Here is a 20237-nt window from a genome sequence, read left to right on the forward strand (position 1 = left end):
ACATAAGATATTAAGTTAAAATTTTTTAATGATAGGAGAGCTCAGTCAATAGCTGTGGGTGACCCTGTACCTGGTGGGGAGTTTGCCTGCCCTGCCCATGTAGGAGGTAAAGAGGGTGTGGTACACTATGCCTTCTGGGAGGGACCTTACAAACTGACAGCTGGCAGATGGTGGGAGCCCCAGGCACATTTTCTCCAGACCCCTGCTCCCTGTTACAGGGCCCTGTAATTGCCAATCGGGTTAACAGCCCCCAGGTGTGGCACAGGCCCATTGGGATCACCTGGAACGCTATCCTAGCTACGTGACCTTCAAGCTGATTGGAGACGCACAGCAGCACCAATATTGGCTTCCTCCTATAGAATTAGTGTGGCCCTGAATTAGTTACACCCCCCTGCCTGCCCTTTAAGAGGTGTGCCTGCTCGTTAATAAAGCGGATACGTTCACCGAAACTTGTTTCTGGTGCTTCCTGCCGAAGAACGAGGTCGCCCCACCATCGGGCAGCGTGGACCTCGCGGGCTGGGGCTGCAAACAGCTACGTGATCACGACCATTCTCTGAGTACTTAGTGTGCGACGCGGCAGGCTGCATGGTTTTCATTTCAGCTTGGAGCGGTGACAACACTGCAGGGTGAGTTTTACTATCCCGATTTTACCTCAGTGGAAAACTGAGGCACAGTTCATTTATTAGATCGATATCATTGCCATGGGATGAAGTATTAAATCTCCTTATGAACATATCCCCAAGATCCTCTGACCCCTGCCAATACAAGTTTACCGTGCAGGCTTCCTTGACAAGCTGTCCTAACGGTGGGCCAGGCATCTACATCTTTACTGTTTACCTGCTCTCAGAGTAAGGGTGCTGTTATGGGACATTCCGCTTTTGATACCTGAATTCCTGGAGGTTCTAAAAATGGTCAGGTGTCTGACTTAAAACTGAAAATTCTGCTGGCGCCGTGGCTCACTAGGCTAATCCTCCGCCTAGCGGCGCCGGCACACCGGGTTCTAGTCCCGGTCGGGGCGCCGGATTCTGTCCTGGTTGCCCCTCTTCCAGGCCAGCTCTCTGCTGTGGCCAGGGAGTGCAGTGGAGGACGGCCCAAGTGCTTGGGCCCTGCACCCCATGGGAGACCAAGGTGATAGGCACTGTTCAACATAAATAAGGAGACTCCTAACTCTTCACTAATTCCTTATTTAATTCTGTCCATTCTTGGGCTGGTGCCGTGGCTCACTAGGCTAATCCTCTATCTGTGGCGCTGGCACCCTGGGTTCTAGTCCCGGTCGGGGCACCAGTTCTGTCCTGGCTGCTCCTCTTCCAGTCCAGCTCTCTGCTGTGGCCTGGGAGTGCAGTGGAGGATGGCCCAAGTGCTTGGGCCCTGCACCCCATGGGAGACCAGGAGAAGCACCTGGCTCCTGGCTAAGGATCAGTGCAGCGCACTGGCCGTAGCAGCCATTTTGGGGGGTGAACCAATGGAAGGAAGACCTTTCTCTCTGTCTCTCTTTCACTGTCTAACTCTGCCTGTCAAATAAACAAAACAAAACACCAATCCTCACTTAATCAGAGAAAACAAATTTCAAAATAAAAACATTGGATCTGTGGTGCAGATACAACTAGTCATGAGGCTTCATTTTGGGGTTTGTTTTTTGGTTAGCTTCGCTTTAATGAGGGGCGCATAGAGGTTACAGTGGAGTGCCGTGGAGAAAACCTGCGCTTTCTACTATGACCTCATGATCAGACTTGACTTCTTCCTCTTGTCTTGGACTCCAGGTTTTTCAAGCATTACTGAATTTGCTTGTGAAATTACATATATGAAAATCCAGTAAGGTCTTTAAAGTTTCATTTTTCTTGAGTCTGAGAAATTATTTCACTTACACTGCAAAATGTTGGTATTCTTCCTTCCATCTGACGGCAGGTTCGCATTGTCTTAAGAAACCTCATTTTCTCACATCCTCACTTGAACTCTACTTGATTTCCAAAGTTCGTGGTACTTCCAAAAAAAACTGATTGTTTAAATTCTATTTTTCCATGAACTTTGGAATCCCCATACATTGGCCAGAGGGGTGATCGTTTGCAACTACATGCAATATTTGGTTTTCAACTTGGTGCACGTGTGCATGTAGGTGTCTGTGTACACATAGACTCTATCTTTGGAATTTGCCCAATATCTTTCTTCATAAGTGTGCTTTGTGTGGTGATCTGCCCAGCTGTTTTCTTGCCCACTGCTGTTTGTTTTTCTAGTTGATTGCTGCAGATGCTCATGTACTGTCCCTTATGCCTTTCATTGTTCTACAAAAGAATACATGAGAGAGGCCTATCCCTTTGATTGAGACTGTGAATATCTCTCTTTAAAGCTTAAAAAAAATTTTTTTTTATCCTGCAACAGAGCTCAGTACACCTCACTTTTCTATCCTTGGAAGCACAATCACACTTTTAACTCATCTTTCTGGGAGGTTTCCATTGTTTTGCTCCTTTTCCATGGAGACACATCTTCAATGCAGCCGTTCATATTTTAATAACAGAAGAAAATCTCTGAATTAATGTTTATTAACATTTACTGAGAAAACTGTTTGTGCCAACTCTTTAGTTTTTAAAAATGAAGCAAATGTGTTAGGTAGTCCTTGATGTGTGTTACGTTTCTACACATATTATCTTTCTTGCGTTGTGAGTATTAATCACCTTTTTTTGCCACTTGTAAAGCAAGCAGTACTATTATTCTGTAAAGCACAGGAGGGAACCGAGACACTGAAAGATTGAATACTGGTAAGTGCCAGTCAATGGAAAGAACACATTTTGAACTCAAGAAAGAATGTTCCAGAGATTATGATTTAATTGTTATACTGTGCCATTTCTGGTTTTCCAAAATATATGATGGGTGGTGTGAATATCAGCTCACACCAATCCTAACAAGACGTGTGTTTTCCACACCTATTGGTCAAGAGAGGTTGCAATTCTTTTGGTCCAGAGTCCTCTAACCTCACCAGACAGGAGCAAAGCTTTAACAGAATTCTTGGGAGCGACTGGTGAAGATCACTTTACAAACACCTGCTTTAGGGGCTAGCACTGTGGTGTAGCGGGTGAAGCCACCACCTGCAGTGCCCGCATCCCATAAGGACCGCGGGAGACCCAGAAGAAGCTCCTGGCTCCTGGCTTCAGATCAGCGCAGCTCTGGCAGTTGCGGCCAATTGGGGAGTGAACCATTGAATGGAAGACCTCTCTCTCTCTGCCTCTCATTCTCCCTCTGTGTAACTCTGACTTTCAAATAAATAAATCTTAAAAAAAAAAAAATCTGATTTACTTCTTAGTTTGTAACCATGGAGGACACATCTAATCTCAAGGAAGAAAAATGTTTGTTATAATCAAGTGAATAAAATTATTAAGAAAGCACATAAACTGTGCCTACCCCTGAGCAATTTGGTATATTTATTTTCCAAACATAGTTATGTGTTGTCACTTGGTTTTAGCTGTCTCAGTCGGGGGAGAAATCTGACTCTACATTTTCTAGGCAATATCACCTGTCACCGCTATTTAGAAATGTTTTGGAGGCAGGAGGCCGATTTCCCCTTCTAAAGTTTCCTTCTGCTGTGCTTAATGACACCCAGTGCAGGTATTTACAGACACAAAAGCAGAGTGAGAGAAAATAAACGTAGACACATCGTTCTTCTTGAATGCAATTGCTCCTCTGCAGATGTCTCTAGACATATTGTAAATGGTGAAACAGCTATTTATCCTCAGCTCACACTTGCTCACGTCCTCACTGAAATGCTAGCCGGGCCGGTGGTTTCTCTCTGATGTCTGACCCGCGGATAAAATTACCCGAATCCCGGGCGCTTTGTAGAAAGTGCTGCTGTGGAGCAGAGCCGCCAGGGGGCGCCATTCCCGCGACAGGTGCGGCCCAGGAAGCGAGGAAGCGGCTGGGACCCTTGGCGGCGGTGCGGCGAGGTAGGTGGACGCCAGAGGCACTCCTGGGCCTCGTCAGCACCTGCAGACGGCGTCCCGTGGGCACTGGGGCTCGCCTCTGCCGCTGGCTCCGCAGGGTCTCCTTCGCCGTGCCCGGCGGGCAGCTGTCTCCGCTCGGCGGGTGCACAGGAGCTCGCCTTGGGGACCTGGTGATTCCAGCAGCACGCGGTGTTGCCAGCGCCGGGGTTGCTCACAAATCCTCGCACTTTCCAGGCTGACTCGGAGGTGGGGCTGTGCACCCCGAAGCCCCGTCTGCCTGGAGCTCCCGGGCACCGGTGTGCCGAGGAATCGAACCTGTGTCTTCCCGCTCGTGAGCACTAGATGTCAGCATTGCTCCTTCTCCTGGAACACGGGGCTCCGCGAATGACGGCATAGGCGGCTCCTCTCGCAGCCCTCTGCCACAGAAACCTCACTCGCGGAACCCTCTGCTGAGATGGTTCACCCATTCCCGTCGGTTCTCCACCACCCGGTCCCTCTTGTTTTAATAACCCATCACTACTTCTGAGCGCAAAGGAGCAATCTTTTTCAAAGAGAAAAACGGAAGCTAAAGTAAAAACTAGCTCAGCTAATCATCCAGTTTTATTAAATGAAACCACAGGCCTGACCTTGTGGTGCGGTAGGTAAGGCAGCCGCCTGGGACACTGGCATCCCATATGAGCGCAGGTTCAAGTCCCCGCTCCTCCACTTCCCATCCAGCTCCCTGCTACTGTACCTGGGAAGGCAGAAAAAGACAGTCCCTGCCAACCACCTCAGACTTAGAGAGGGTTCCTGGCTCCTGACTTTGACCTGGCCCAGCCCAAGCCACTGAGGCCATTTGAGGAATGAGCCCACAGATGGAAGATCTCTCTCTCTCTGTCTCTCTCTGTAACTCTGCCTTTCAAATAAATAAATCCTTAAAAATATGTAAATGAACCAGCACTAATCAGGTTTAAATATAGCTGAAAACATCCACATTTCTTTTTTCTATTTTTAAAGATTATTTATTTATTTGAAAGTCAGAGTTACACAGAGAGAGAGAAGAAGAAGAAGAGAGAGAATTCTGTCATCCGCTGGTTCACTCCCCAAGTGGCCGCAATGGCTGGAGCTGTGACAATCAGAAGCCAGGAGCCAGGAGCTTCTTCCCGGTCTCCCACGCTGGTGCAGGGGCCCCTAGGACTTGGGCCATCTTCTACCGCTTTCCCAGGCCACAGCAGAGAGCTGGATTGGAAATGGAGCAGCCAGGATACAAACCAGTGCCCATATGGGATGGTGACACTGCAGGTGGCAGCTTTAGCTGCTACGCCACAGCGCCAGCCCCCCCCCCCCATTTCTTAAAATGTAGTGGGTGAAAGCCGAAGATATAATACAAATAAAGATATTCATGCAAGTATCTTAAATCAAATATTTAAAAACTCTATATGTAAATTTATTTATATTTTCTATTTATATTATGCATCTTTAAGAAAGTATGAGGATTACAAAACACCTTTTTTTAAGCATCTTTAACAGAAAGAAAAATCAACACCAGAATATCTTTTTTCTAATTTTTATTTTGAGGTTTTTAGTTTTCAACAGATTCAAGGTAGTTCATAGATACAATTCTAAGAATATAATTATATTCCTTTTCCCTTTCTTCCTGTCTCTTCTTTGCACCCTGCCCCTCCCTCCCCCACTCTCTCCCTCCCCCACTCCCTCCCTCCCTCACTTTTTCTTCCTTTTGGAAATGCATGCTCTTTGTATCGGCTTTGGCTTCCTTAGGGGCTACATGTTATCCATGATTTTGCCAGCTGATTGCCTCTATCGGCACCCTTTCATGGGGCATCATTCATTCATACACTGACGTCACTCAGCAAACCTTTACCGAGAATCTACTATGTGGTATGCAGTGTTCCAGGGATCGTTCCTACTGTAACAAGCAAAACAAATGACATTTTATTCATGAAGATGATATTCATTCAAGGCCTGAGGTAGAGAATCAAGGGTAGAAATAAGTACATTAAATAAGCAGGCTGACAACAACTGTGGTCTTGGAAGACATACACGCAAAGGTGAGCTTAGACCTGGATAAAAGGCAAAGTGTGAGCCACGGGGTCACAAATGTGAAACAAGAAAGTGGGAATCAACTCGCAGTCATGGTGGCAGTCTTCGTGGCATGCGTGATACGCACTGGAGTAAACTTGCTGGGAACCAGCTTGGGGACGTTACAGGACTGGGTTCATGGAGACTTGGGAGAACGATGGAGCCCTGACCTGGAGGGCAGTGACAGCTGACATGACATCGTTCGGGTGTAATTGCAATCAGGGTATGCTTTTTAGTGTTTGTTTATTTGAGAGTGATGGAGAAGGTATAAGTAGACTTTTTAAAAAATATATTTATTTGAGAGGTAGAGTTATACGCAGTGAGAGGGAAAGACAGACAAGTTTTCCATCTGCTGGTTCGCTCCCCAAGTGGCCTCAATGGCCAGAGCTGGGCCATTCTGAAGCCAGGAGTCAGGAGCTTCTTCCAGGTCTCCCACATGGGTGCAGGGACCCAAGCACTTGGGCCATCTTCTACTGCTTTCCCAGGCCATAGCAGAGAGCTGGATTGGAAGTGGGGCAGCTGGGATATGAACGGGCTCCCATATGGGATGCTGGCACTGCAGGTGGAGGGTTAGCCCACTGTGCCACAGCACCTGCCCCCTCATTTCAGTGCACTGGTTTGTTCCCCAAATGCCTGCAACAGTCAAGGAGCCAAGGCATGGCCAGGTCAAAGCCAGGAGCCAGAAACTCTACCTGGGTCTCCTGAATCAGGGCACTTGGGTCATTGTGTGCAGCCTCCCATGTCTATTTTTTTTTTTTTTTTTTTGACAGGCAGAGTGGACAGTGAGAGAGAGAGACAGAGAGAAAGGTCTTCCTTTGCCGTTGGTTCACCCTCCAATGGCCGCCATGGCCAGCGCACCACGCTGATCCGAAGCCAGGAGCCAGGTACTTCTCCTGGTCTCCCATGGGATGCAGGGCCCAAGCACTTGGGCCATCCTCCACTGCACTCCCGGGCCACAGCAGAGAGCTGGCCTGGAAGAGGGGCAACCGGGACAGAATCTGGCGCCCCAACCAGGACTAGAACCCGGTGTGCCGGCACCGCAAGGCGGAGGATTAGCCTAGTGAGCCGTGGCGCCGGCCCCAGGATGTCTATTATCAGGAAGCTGGAATATGGGCAGCTGGACTCAAAGCAGGCACCCGGATGTAGTTTGTAGGCGTCCTAGTTGGTGGCCGAACCTACTGCCCCACAAAACAAAACAGGAGCTCTGCTTCCTGCACAGGCCCTGGCTTCCACCACTGGCATCACTCCTCAGGCCCTAGTGAGCATTTTTAGTGGAATATCTGAGCCCAGCCTGTTCTGAGATGCCTAGATTTTACCTTTCCACTTCATTTTTTTTCCAGTGGTACGGGAGTTCAGGTGGTATTAGAGAGACTGATTGAGCGCAGAGGGAGGGCAGTGGTATTGGAAAGACCAATTGGGATTCTCAGTTTCCCTCTTGTTCTGGAGACACACCTGTTCAATAGGCGGAGAGCAAAGAGGGAGGTTGAGACCAGCAGAACAGAGTCCTAAGTATCCCTGTTTCTTTCTCTTGGTTCTGCATGGTTTTATGACTTCATTCTGTTTAAAAGCATGAATTTGCAACACATCAGCAGGAAGTATGCAAATGTAAACATAAAATATAGTCCAAAGCCAAATAAAATCATTTTAATGAGTTACTATTATAGATTGTTCATTTCTCTGATTTTTCTCATGCATCACTTTACTGAATAGATTTGCATATCTGAAATGAATTTCAAAGTTCTGAATACTCACAATAATCCAGATGGAACTCACTCAGAATATATCATTTTACACTTAAAATTTTTGATTATCATGTAACACTTGAATATTTAATTAATATAAATATTTCAACACATCAGAGCATAAACTGAACAAAGAGATATTTGTGCTCCCATGTTTATTACAGAATTATTCATAATGATCAAGTTAAAGAGTTAACTCAGATGACTACTGATAGATGAATATATAAAGAAAATGCAGCTTATACATACAATGGAATATTAGTCACCCACGAAACACAGAAATCCTGATAGCTGTCACTGGAGGTCATGATGTTCAGTGAAATAATCCAAACCCAGAGAAGCAAATACTTTATGTTGTCTCTTTTTTTTTTTTAAACACTAATTTTATTTATTTGAAAGACAGAGTTACAGAGAGAGGTAGAGATAGAGAGAGAAGACTTCCATCTGCTGGTTCACTTCCCAGATAGGCACAGCTCTGGCCGTTGTGGCCATCTGAAGCCAGGAACCAGGAGCCTCCTCTGAGTCTCCCACATGGGTGCAGGGACCCAAGGACTTGGGTCATCTTCTACTGCCTTCCCAGGCCATAGCAGAGAGCTGGATTGGAAGAGGAGCAACTGGGACTAGAACTGGCACCCATATGGGATGCTGGCGCTTCAGGCCAGGGCTTTAACCTACTGTGCCACAGTGCTGGCCCCATCATGTTATCTCTTATTTGTATAATTAAACAACAACAACAGTTGATCTGAACCAAGAATAGTGATTAGCAGAGGCTGGGAAGGGTGGGGGCAGGGAGACAGAGGGAGATTGGATTCTGGGTGTTGACTCTCAGATCTGTTGCCTTTTCAGGATGAGTTGTGCACCTGTACCTGTTCCTCCTGCTTGGAGCGGTGGCTCTCACCATGGGGAGCAGCGTGTCCTGCGTGCACATTTAAAAGCAGACGATGATCTCGTTGCTGGGTAAGACCCACGGAAAAGTACTGCATTCACTGGCTTTCTTTGTCTCATCTGAATTTCCCTTTTGCTGTTATATTTTCTTTCTTTTTTTTTTAAAGATTTACTTTATTTATTTGAAAGGCAGAGTTACATAGAGAGTGAGAGCAAGAGTGAGCGAGAGATTGAGATCTTCCAGCCACTGGTTCACTTCCCAGAGGGTCTCAACAAGAGGGGCTGGGCCAGTAGGAAGCCAGAAGCCAGGTGCTTCTTCTTGGTCTTAAACTTGAACGCAGGGGATCAGGCACTCAGGCCATTCTCTGCTGCTTTCCTAGACACATCAGCAGGGATCTGGGTTGGAAGTGGTGTAGCCAGGACACGAGCTGGCACCCATATGGGATGTCGTTGTCACAGGTGGCAGCTTAATCCTTCACCCACTCTGCCACAGTGTCGGCGCCGCTGCTGTATTTCTTGATTTTCCCATTTGCCATATAAGAAGCAAGGGGAAAAGTAAGAACAACTGATTTGCCGACTTCATTTGCAAATAATAACTGAAGCATTTTATGAAAAAAAAACCACTAGTGTGAAAAAAAACAGCAGAAATAGAACATAAATGTATAACCTACTCCCATGTAAATGATACTGTTGTAACTAACTTGACCGAATTCTCTTGTTTAATCCGTGATCCTCCATGTTGTTAGATACAGCTCAACTATTGATGGTGACAATGTGATACATTCTAAAAATGTTTTAATTGACATCCTGGTAGTAGCTTCTTTTTTTTTTTTATTAAACCTGAGCTTTTCCCCAAGTTTTTAAGCTTCTTTATGCTTTATGTATCCTTTTTAAGATAAAACTCCCAAGAAAAGCTACAAAATTCATGGCAATAATGAGCAGGAAAGCATGCTCTCAAGTGCTCTAAGAGAAAGCAAAATTAAAAAAACTTTGGTGTGTTACCCAGAGATCACAGCAGATCCCTGACCCAAGGAGAGAGCAAACTTGACAAAAGAATCATGCAACAGGCTCAGGTTCCTATTCCAGAATTCCAGGGAAGTAGAGAATAACATTGATTTCTGCGGGAAACACAAGGGCATCTTAAAATATGTGGAAAAATGTAATTAAAGGGCAAGATTATTTTGATGCAGTTTTTTAAGCCCATGGCATACGAGTTGTTTTCAAAAATTCTTGAAAAATATATGAAAACCATCCTGCCTGAATTTCAGCAGTTTTTGCACCCAAATAAGCTTATCTTTTAATTCCTTTTTCCACTAGATTTAGAAGCACTCTCTCACATGGACATTGTTTTGGTTATGATCAATTGTCAGTATCTTAGCCTGGAAAAGAAATTGTTAGGATGGGAAAGAGCAAAATCTCTGAATTCAGTTTGTGTGAGTTCAAACCCTGGTTCTGGCCCTTACTAACTGTATAATTTTGGGCAGGTTACAAAACTCTGAATGCCAACTACCTCCTTAATAGCACTGAGAGTTTTCTGAGTTCATTTTTGTAAATCATTTACAACAAGAGTTAATGTATAGTAATTGCTATGTTTTGTTAAAGTTACACTATTTTAAGCTTTAGTGTATACATTTCAGGATTTCATTTGACAGGGCCTTATCTATTTCTTTTTTGTAATTTAAATTTTCTCCACAAAGAAATTCTTCAAGTGTTTGCCAAATTTAAATATGCTTCCCACATCTGAATTAGACTGTAATTTGATTAACTTATTTCTTTACTATAATGATGTGAAAATTACAGGGCAGGAAGCAAACACTGGTCAGAAACAAACAGAAACAAAGCAAGAAACACTAATTCCAGAGAACTATAGATCACATTACTTAGAATGGTAGAAGTGTCTAGAAATTGTTGAAGTAAATGCTTAGTCATCCCAAATATTAGAAATATATATATGTATATTTGTATATATGCACATATATAATTATTTAAAAGTCAGAGTAACAGCTAGAGGGAGACACACACACACACACAGAGAGAGAGAGAGAGAGAGAGAGAGAGAGAGAGAGATTATTCCATCCAATGGTTCACTCCCCAAATGACTACAACAGCCACAGCTGGGTCCAGCCAAAGTCAGTAGCCTGGAACTTCATTCAGGTCTCTCATGTGTGTGGCAGGGGCCCAAGCCCTGGGCCGTCTTCCACTGCTTTTCTCCAGGTGCGTTAGCTGGGACTGGATCAGAAGTGGAGCAGCTGCTGCTTGAACTGTTGCTCCTATAGGATGCTGGCATCGCCACTGTGCCACAACTCTGGCCCCTCAGTATCTATTTCTGATAAGATCGTAGTTTACAAGATCAAATCAATGCTATTTTTGGAGAAAAGAAGAGTGATTTATTCAAAGGTAATGTAAGTTATTAAGATGAAAGTTTTGAAAGTTCACATGTGATTATTCATCCCCAGTGCGTGATGTATTATTTCCAAATGAATTATGAAATTTTTTTCTTGGTAAGCATTTAAAGGAAGAGAAAGGAAGATAGTACAAACATTTTTCTTTGACTTTGGAAAATGTCTTTTATATTTGTGATTTGCTAATTCACCATAGCTTAAAATGAAGCCTACTGGAACAAACGTGTGTATTACCCAGCTCCTGTATCTGCTAACCTGGTTTAGTGGGGATTATATGAGTTTCTTTGTGTACTGAAAAGGTTGTTCTTGTCCAACAGACAGCTATATGTCAATTATTTTATTTTTCAACCTTGTTCTGTCTTTACAGACTCTATAATTTCTATTGTTCCTTCTTCAATTACAGCAACTCTTCTTTTTCAACCTTGTTCTGTCTTTACAGACTCTATAATTTCTATTGTTCCTTCTTCAATTACAGCAACTCTTCTTGTTCTATCTACTTTGCTCTTCAATGGATTGAACAGAATTTGTATTTCAGACATTTCATTTTTCATCTAGTGAATTTTCATTTTCAAAAGTAGTTTCAGGCCAGCGCAGCGGCTCACTAGACTAATCCTCTGCCTTGCGGCGCCAGCACACCGGGTTCTAGTCCCGGTCGGGGTGCCGGAGTCTGTCCCGGTTGCCCCTCTTCCAGGCCAGCTCTCTGCTGTGGCCAGGGAGTGCAGTGGAGGAGGGCCCAAGTGCTTGGGCCCTGCACCCCATGGGAGACCAGGAAAAGCACCTGGCTCCTGCCACCAGATCAGCGTGGTGCGCTGGCCACAGCGTGCTGGCCACGGCGGCCATTGGAGGGTGAACCAACGGCAAAAGGAAGACCTTTCTCTCTGTCTCTCTCTCTCACTGTCCACTCTGCCTGTGAAAAAATAAAAAATAAAAAAAATAAATAAATAAAAAGTAGTTTCATTTTCTGCCGATATTTCCTATAGGTTCACTCATAATGAACATATTTTACTTTATGTCCTTAAACATAGATACAATAGCTGCTTTAAAATTGTTACCTGCTGATTCCAGAAACTGGATTGAGTTGGTTTTCATTGATTTCTTTGTCTCTTGAGAGTAGCTGTGGTTTTCCTGTTTCATTGCAGAAATGATAACTTTGGACTCTATTCTGGATGCGTGGTGTGATGTGTACTTATCATAGACGCTGTAACCATGATATAAAGAGTGTTGATTTTTTTTCAAGAATCAGTGGACTTAAATGAACCATAATCTAAACTGTCTATCCTGAGTTTGGCAGCTGCTGAAATCTTAAAATATTTTACCCTTGATTGGATTCTTTGAAATCTACCTCATGCATGCATAATCATGAATTTCCAAGAAATGCGGGTAGATTTTATGTGTACACTTCTGCTTGCACTTGTTTTCAGTTTTCCTCTCTGTGTCCAGCTGCTGCAGCTGCGCGCCACACTCTGTTCTTTGGTTCCGCAAGCCAGGAAGGCTGGGGTTTAGTTTGAGTCAAGGAGCTTTAAGGAAGGGAAGGACTGAGCCCTCCTCCAGTGTTGTCTCCTCGCTGGTTTCTGTGGGATTTTGGTCTCTGCAGTCCCTTCAGAACCTTGTTTCCTGTCTTGTCTGGAGTTCATGATTGTTATCTGCAAAAGAGTTCATTATTTTATTTTTTTATTTTTTTTTCCCTGACATGGTGCATAGCTGAGGGTAGAAATTATGTATTTGATGATTGTTAAGTGGAAAACCTGACAGCTTACATCTGGGACAATTTTCTACAGGGATTTTGTATGTGTTATGCTTGTCAGGGGAGCCATTAACCTGGTGTGATATTAATCTTTATTGGCTATCCTTACCATCGTCTTGTCACTGGCCAAAAGATTGGCCTTCCTTTCTTAGGACAGACCTACGAATACTTCTGGCTGTTAGTCCAAGTAGAGATAATGTTCTATTTCATGTTCTCTCTCTCTCTATGAGCATGAACAAGAGTGCAATGAAAATATTTAATAGAGGATATTGGATTGTGGAATGGGGTACCTTTCAACTTTGTAGACTGGAATGCTTCTAGAATATGATTTTTAAGTCTTCAATATTTTCACATTGCTAACAAATAATACTTTACATTGAATAATTTGATTTCTTGTTAAATATAGTTGCCCTTGCCAGTTTTCCTCATGCTTTTGAAATTCTTACAAAACTTTCATTGCATAATCATCGTTGTACTCTGGTCTTAAATTATGGCAGTGCATACACACTCATGTCCATTTTATAGTTAGTCATGATTCAATTAACTACCAAGAAAGTCTCTGATCCTTCTGGTTCATACGCTTATTCCTCTTTATATGCTTCCTGTTGTGCAGTAAGTGGTATAGAACCCACAATATATGGTCTATTTTTTGTATTACTTTCCATCATTTTCCCCTTGTATCAAATACTTGTTAATTCTATGTGTTAAGGTGTTTCATGTAACAAATTAAGAAATATATTTTAAATGATGTGAAATAACTTCCACTTTAAGTTAAAGGCAGAATAAAAAAAAACCAAAACCCTGACAATGAATCGTGGTGACAAAGAACAAACAAAGGGCCAGCATTTGGGGGGAGAAGATGACCCCATTAACATGGGTGCATTCTAGACTGGAGTGCCTGGTTCTGAGTCCCAGATCCACCCTGATTCCAGCTTCCTTCTGCTATGCACCACGGAAGGCAGAGATGGTGGCCTGAGTGCTTGTCTCCTTGTCATTTATGTGGGAAAAACTGTCATTCCTGGGCTTTGGGCCTGACCAAGCCCTTGTTGTCCTAAGCATTTGGGGAGTGACCAGTGGATGGCTGATTGCTGTCTCTCTCTCTCTCTCTCTCTGTCTCCCTATAATTCAAATAAAAGAAATGTATACTTTTATATGCAAAAAAAGCCATGTAGGGGACAGCATTGTTTTACAAGGGACTAAGCTGCTGCCTGTAATCCCAGCTGAGTCCCAGCCGCTCCACTCCAATCCAGCTCCTGTTAATGTGCCTGAGAAAGCAGCAAAAAATGCCCCAAGTACTTGGACCCCTGTCACCCACGTGGGAGGTCCAGATGGAGTTTCAGCTCCCTAGCTTTGACCTGGCCCAGACCTGGCTGTGGCCATCTGGGGAATGAGCCAGTGGGTGGAAGATCTTTCTCTCTGTCCCTTCCTCTCTGTCAACCTGCCTTTCAAATTAAAAAAAAAAAGTCTTTTAAAAATGTCATGGAAGGAAGAAAATACAATTGCAGTTATTTTTAATTACACTATCCTTTAGGTGCAACTTGCAAAAGGCAGGACACAGGATTGAGTTTCTATTAAAATATTTGCATAAAGGGAGAGATTCACCACAAATTTATTTCCAGTGTCTAAAAATCCAATGAGAGGGGCCAGTGCTGTGGCACAGCGGGTTAAAGCCTCAGCCTGCAGTGCCAGCATCCCATATGGGCACTGGTTTGAGGCCTGGCTGCTCCACTTCCAATCCAGCTCTCTGCTGTGGCCTGGGAAAGCAGCAGAGGATGACCCAAGTCCTTGGGCCCCTGCACCCACGTGGGAGACTGGAAGAAGTGCCTGGCTCCTGCCTTCAGATCTGCTCAGCTCTGGCCGTGGTGATCATTTGCGGAGTGAACCAGCAGATGGAAGACTTCCCTCTTTCTGTCTCTATATCTCTCTGTAACTCTTTCAAATAATAAAAAAAATCCAATGAGAAGGAATTTTGAAAGCAATTCTCCCAAATATTTCAACTGTTTCTATATATCTACTTTTCTCTTTCTCTTTTGCTTTTCACAGCCGTTCAATTTTAGGGATATTACAGGAATTATTATTCATATTTTTGGTAATGAAATAGTGACACATTCTAATGCAAACCAGAATGCTTAGCTTATTTAGTTTTATGCTTTTAGCTAGTAGAATTCAGGCGCACATGGAAAATTAATTTAGAAGGATTAGGTTAGTCAGGAGTGTTTAGCTGGTGAGGAGCATCCTCCTTGCTCCTTCCCTCCATCCCTCTCTCTTCCCCCCTCCTCCATCCCTCTTCCCTTGCTGTGTGATTTCTTTCTTCTTCTTTCTTTCTTCTTCCTTCTTCTCCCCTCTGTTTCTACTTGAGCACATTATTTGCTTTTGTGGTGGTGAAACCCATTTATTTTGCATCACTTATTTATCAAGTCCACTTGAGAATCAGAGCTGAATCATACTTTTTTCTTTATTTGGTCTACATTGTTTTTTTGGTGACTCATGTACATGCCAGCCACCTGCTAGGTGCATAATAAAGTTCTGAATGTAGAAAATTCACTTGAGAAACTGGTCTGCCGATTTCACTGGACTACTGATCCACAACGCTACCTGTGGCTCGGCAGTCATCTCTCTCTTCCTTCTGGGAGCTCCAAAATAAACCGATATCAGTAAATACAGGCTCCTGTTCATCCCTCGACTACCTACACTTGGGGCATCTGTACTCTTTCTACTGCCTTTGGAAGTTTTCTTATATTCTTTCTTGTTGACTTAAAATGTTTAATTCTCTACCTAACCAAAAGTAATACACTTTTCTCCTTTAGTGTTCAAGATTTCCTTTTTTTATTTAAATATTTATTTACTCGAAAGGCAGATTAACAGAGAGGGAGATGTGTGTGTGTGTGTGTGTGTGTGTGTGTATACAAAGAGAGAGAGAGGTCTTTCAGTGGCTTTTTCACTCCCCAAATGGCCACAGCACCTGAAGCCCAAATGATCCAAATCTGGGAGATAGAAGCTTCTTCTAAGTCTCCATGTGGGTGCAGGGGCTCAAGGACTTTTGCCATCTTTCAATGCTTTCCCAGGTGCACTAGCAGGGAGCAGTATCAGAGGTGGAGCAGGCAGGTCTCAACTGGTACCCATATGGGATGCTGGCGTCACAGGTGGTGGCTTTACCCTCTCTGCCATAACACTGGTCCTGAGTTTAGGATTTTCAGAGTGGGAGAAAGCCAGTTTGTTTCTCCAGAGTTGCAATTCCTGGTTTTCCCACAGTTATCTCCTTCACAGAATGCATAGATTCTCCAGAAAAAGACTGGGTCAGCACGAGTTAACCGTATGCAACATTTGGAACCATCTGGTGCTCCTAAAATTAGGGCTTAGTGTGAGCCTGACCTTCACCTAGATATATTGTTAATTTGGTTTCCCACTGAAAACTCCACCTAGCCGTGTTTGCCATCTGGTTTGTATTGCAACTACCATCCCCGTCCTCCAACGTACCATACCTGCACCAGATCATTATGAACATTGTCATAGGTGTGGACTTCCCTTGTGGTTTAAGGCTTTGGTCATGTGGTTCTTGGTCATAGAAAAAAGCATGAGCTGTTTCTGGGTACCTATTTCTATGTCCATAAACGTCAGTTTGTTAGAGAGTCTTCTGTCCTGTGTCACAGATAGGATATTAGTGATACTGACAATCTCCTGGTTACTTATCAGTCATTAGCTTCAGCTTGTTGAGGGATAAATACTGCCCCAGGTCCTCTGTGGTATTTATACAGTGATACTTTACAATTCTCCGGCTCTGAATGCGTTACTGCATTATGTTGAAACAAATGAACACCTACATATAATTCTTAATTTTTAGCATGACTACATTGCATAACATGATATTGAAAAAGCATTATGCAAACAAAATTAAAATCTGACAGTGAAAATACATTTTGACATCATTCAAAGTATGCTAATAGAAAAGCACAAATTATTGGAAAAAAAGATTATTATGGACTGTGCTATTGACATTGCAACTAGAATTGTAGATTAGTGGACTGTTATAAAAAATATAATTAGTACTATTGTCTGAAGACACAGACCAGAGGAGAATTCCAGCATTGTATCTGAAGCACTTGATAAATTGGTTTGAAGGCTGAGCTTTTGTAAAATCTTTAGAGTTCAACTGGATGAGAGTATAGATTTTGCAAATCTCTCCTTTGTGTTTGCTTTGGTATGGTGGGTTCGGGCAGAATAATATGAGGAAGATTTATTGCGCTTTAAAATGCTTGTCACAGAACTGTAACTGGATAGTGGAGCAGTCTGGACTTAGGCTTTGTCCAATCCCATCCTTCTACTGTGCTCTGACTGACAAATGTCGAATTCAAAGTCCCTTAACAGCATTCTGGGAAGACTCCATAGTCTTCCCTTCAATTTCACTTACCCTAAATTCACCCCAGTCGAAAACTGCAATTTCCTCTTCTCTTCTAGCCTCAAGCAGTGGCTTAGCTGTTTGCTAGAAGGTCCCATATGGGGAGGTACCTGCTTGTTTACACCACTTTTCCTTCTTTGCTGTGTTCTAGTTACTCTGGAGATAGACAGACATTAGGGTGGATGGGCAGAAGTCATCCGCTCTGACTGTGTGATTAGGAGCCCACTTGTTCTACTTCCCTGGCTAACACTGACTATGGTTGTCTGTCCCTGGTGACGCAGGCACCGGGATGGTGGCTCTTTTCTAGAAAGCATCGGGAACTTCTCTGGTGCCCACTGCCATGACCTAATCTCTGCCATCCATCCACTGTAGCCCCCTTTCAACAGCATAACCTCTCTCTTTCAAGTGGGATCTTTCCTCAGGCGTCGTAGCTCTGTGGCGTGATGACTGCTCAGTTTCTTAGTCCTCCTGTCTTCCGGACCTGAAGATTTGGTTCCTAAATCCTGGGGACTCTCTTTAGAATGCAGATTTATTAATTTTCTTCCCTTTGTGAAATTAAGTTTCTGCCCTTTAATTAAAATTAATTAGTTTCCTGCCCATTCTGAGACAATAGAAAATTTTTGACTAGGAAGATTGTTATGTGTACAAAACAAGGGGAACTGTTAAGATTCCAGGGGAATTTTTAAGATACAACCTAATAATTTGTCAATGGATTATTACCTCCTGTGCTGATAATGGGAAAAATGGCAGAGGAAAAAGAAATCCCAGAGGATTAGTGACTCAAAATATTTACTGAAATCATTATGTAGTCCTAGTTAGATGTACAATTAAAAGATAGCAGCTAAAGAGAGGATAATTTTCAAAATACGAGAGGTCTTCAAAAAGTTAATGGAAAATATGTATTGTGAAAAAAGCCATTTAGCTGACTTGCCCCAATTGGTAGAGTTAGAAACATACCAGGGGATTCCAGTTCAATCCCATCAAGGTGGCATGTGCCAATGCCATCTCACTATTCCAAGTGATCAATTTCAGTTCACAATTGATCATAATGAAAGGACTAAGAGTCAAAGGGAGCACATAAACAAGTCTAGTACCTGCTAACACTAACCGATAGAATAAATAAAGGGGAGAGTGATCCAACATGGGAAGTGAGATACTCAGCAGACTCATAGAATGGCGGATGTCCTAAATAGCACTCTGGCCTCAGAATCAGCCCTAAAGGCACTCGGATCTGGCTGAAAAGCCCATGAGAGTATTTCAGGCATGGAAAGCCAAGACACTCTGGCAAAAAGATCTCTGTGAGTGAGATCCCAGTGGAAAGAACAGGTCTTCAAAGAGGGAGGTGCCTTTCTCTGAAGGGAGGAGAGAACCTCCACTTTGACTATGACCTTGTCTAAACAAGATAAGAGTCGGAGAAATCAAGGGGCTTCCATAGCCTTGGAAACTCATGACTGGTGCATAGGGAGATTACTGATGCCATAAACAGGAGTGTCAATTTGTAAAGTCAACAACAGGAGTCACTGTGCGCTTATTCCTCATGTAGGATCTCTATCCTTAATGTGCTGTACACTGAGGCTTAATGCTATAACGAGTACTCAAACAGTATATTTCACTTTGTGTTTCTATGGGGGTGCAAACGATTGAAATCTTTACTTAATGTACACTAAACTGATCTTCTGTAAAAAAAAAAAAAAGAAATTATCAATTCCCAACTTGACTCTCACTGGGATTAAACATGACAATAGGTCTGATCTGATTTCATCATCATTTAAAAAAAATCATCTATTATTTTTCACTTTATGTTTCTGTGTGGGAGCAAACTGTTGAAATCCTTACTTAAGGTATACTAAGCTGATCTTCTGTATATTAAGATAATCGAAAATGAATCTTGATGTGAATGGAAGGGGAGAGGGAATGGGAAAGGGGAGGGTTGTGGGTGGGAGGGACGGTATGGGGGGGGGGAAGCCATTGTAACCCATGAGTCGTACTTTGGAAATTTATATTCATTAAATAAAAGATAAGAAAAAAATAAAAAAAAAGAAAAAAGCCATTTAGGGATTTCATTTTTTGCACCAAAGTAAACTTGTCCTTTAATTCCATTTTCTGAGAACTTCCTATGGTTGTATATTTATATATAGTGGTTTGCCTTAGAGACTGGAAGTATTTGTAGTTTAGAAAATTAATCAGATTAAGATCTGAAATTCTGATTTACTACAGGATGATGTTTCGAAGTAGTCATTTTTATTTACCTCTTATTTCATGTCACCCATTTCTCCTTCTTCCAGCCAAGAATTGAGATTTGGCTGTGATCTTACCTCAGGAAGGGGTATGGGAATATCAAAATGCAGAAAATGTAGACAAACTGATTCCTGGTTCTAAACATCTAAATTTTATGGAGGACATTGGGGGATTCTTGAAATGCACACAAAGAGGGGAGCTAAGACATTGGTTGAGAATCTCAGAACCTGTGTCAGAGTGCCTGGGTTCAATACCTGACTCTGACTTCAGATTCCTGCTAATGCACACCCTGGGAAGCAGAAGGTGGATGATGGTTCTACTGGTTGGATTGCTGTGCTCCCATGGGAGATATGTAATGAATTCTAGGGTGCTGGCTTTGGCCTGTTCTAACTCTGGCTATTGTGGGATCCATGTATCTATCATCATCTCATCCTGTCTGTCTGTCTGTCTATCTATCTATCTATCTATCTATCTCATCAGTCCATCTAGCTATATAGCTATCTGTCATCTATTTATTTCTCTGTCCTCCAAATACATTGTTCTTTAAGGATGTAGAAGTGCACAAAGCATTTGAGAGCAGTGTGTCTGAACACAGGTGGCTATTCTATTTCCACTCTGCTGCCACTCGCAATTTCCCCTCTCAGATCGGAAGAAAACTTCTCTGTTTGGAAAAAATGAGAAGAGTGTGAGAAGAGGAAGTGATGTTCCCCCCTCCCCTCACTGCACTAGACCATTTATTAGTGCAATTCATTATGTTTTCAAAATAAAGGAAGAAATCACATGAGCCTACAATTAAAAATATTTCATGAAATTCAATGTCAT

The 20237-nt window shown here is 43.1% G+C and overlaps 1 long non-coding RNA gene across 3 annotated transcripts in view; it reads left to right on the forward strand.

Annotated features, from left to right (window-relative positions):
• Nucleotides 1–282: 282 nt before the first annotated feature.
• LOC149124847 (uncharacterized) overlaps nt 283–20237 on the forward strand; it is an 89924-nt gene continuing 69969 nt past the window's right edge. For 2 of the 3 annotated variants that reach the window (XR_016211613.1, XR_016211614.1), the window contains exons 1-2: nt 283–626; nt 8597–8707. This is a non-coding gene — a long non-coding RNA (uncharacterized LOC149124847). The remainder of the gene's footprint in view (nt 627–8596; nt 8708–20237) is intronic. The other variant, XR_016211615.1, reaches the window with a different exon arrangement.

The sequence above is a fragment of the Oryctolagus cuniculus genome, chromosome 8 (genome assembly GCF_051225735.1).
Source record: "Oryctolagus cuniculus isolate XC-2025 breed Fujian yellow rabbit chromosome 8, ASM5122573v1, whole genome shotgun sequence".
Taxonomy (NCBI): Eukaryota; Metazoa; Chordata; class Mammalia; order Lagomorpha; family Leporidae; genus Oryctolagus; species Oryctolagus cuniculus.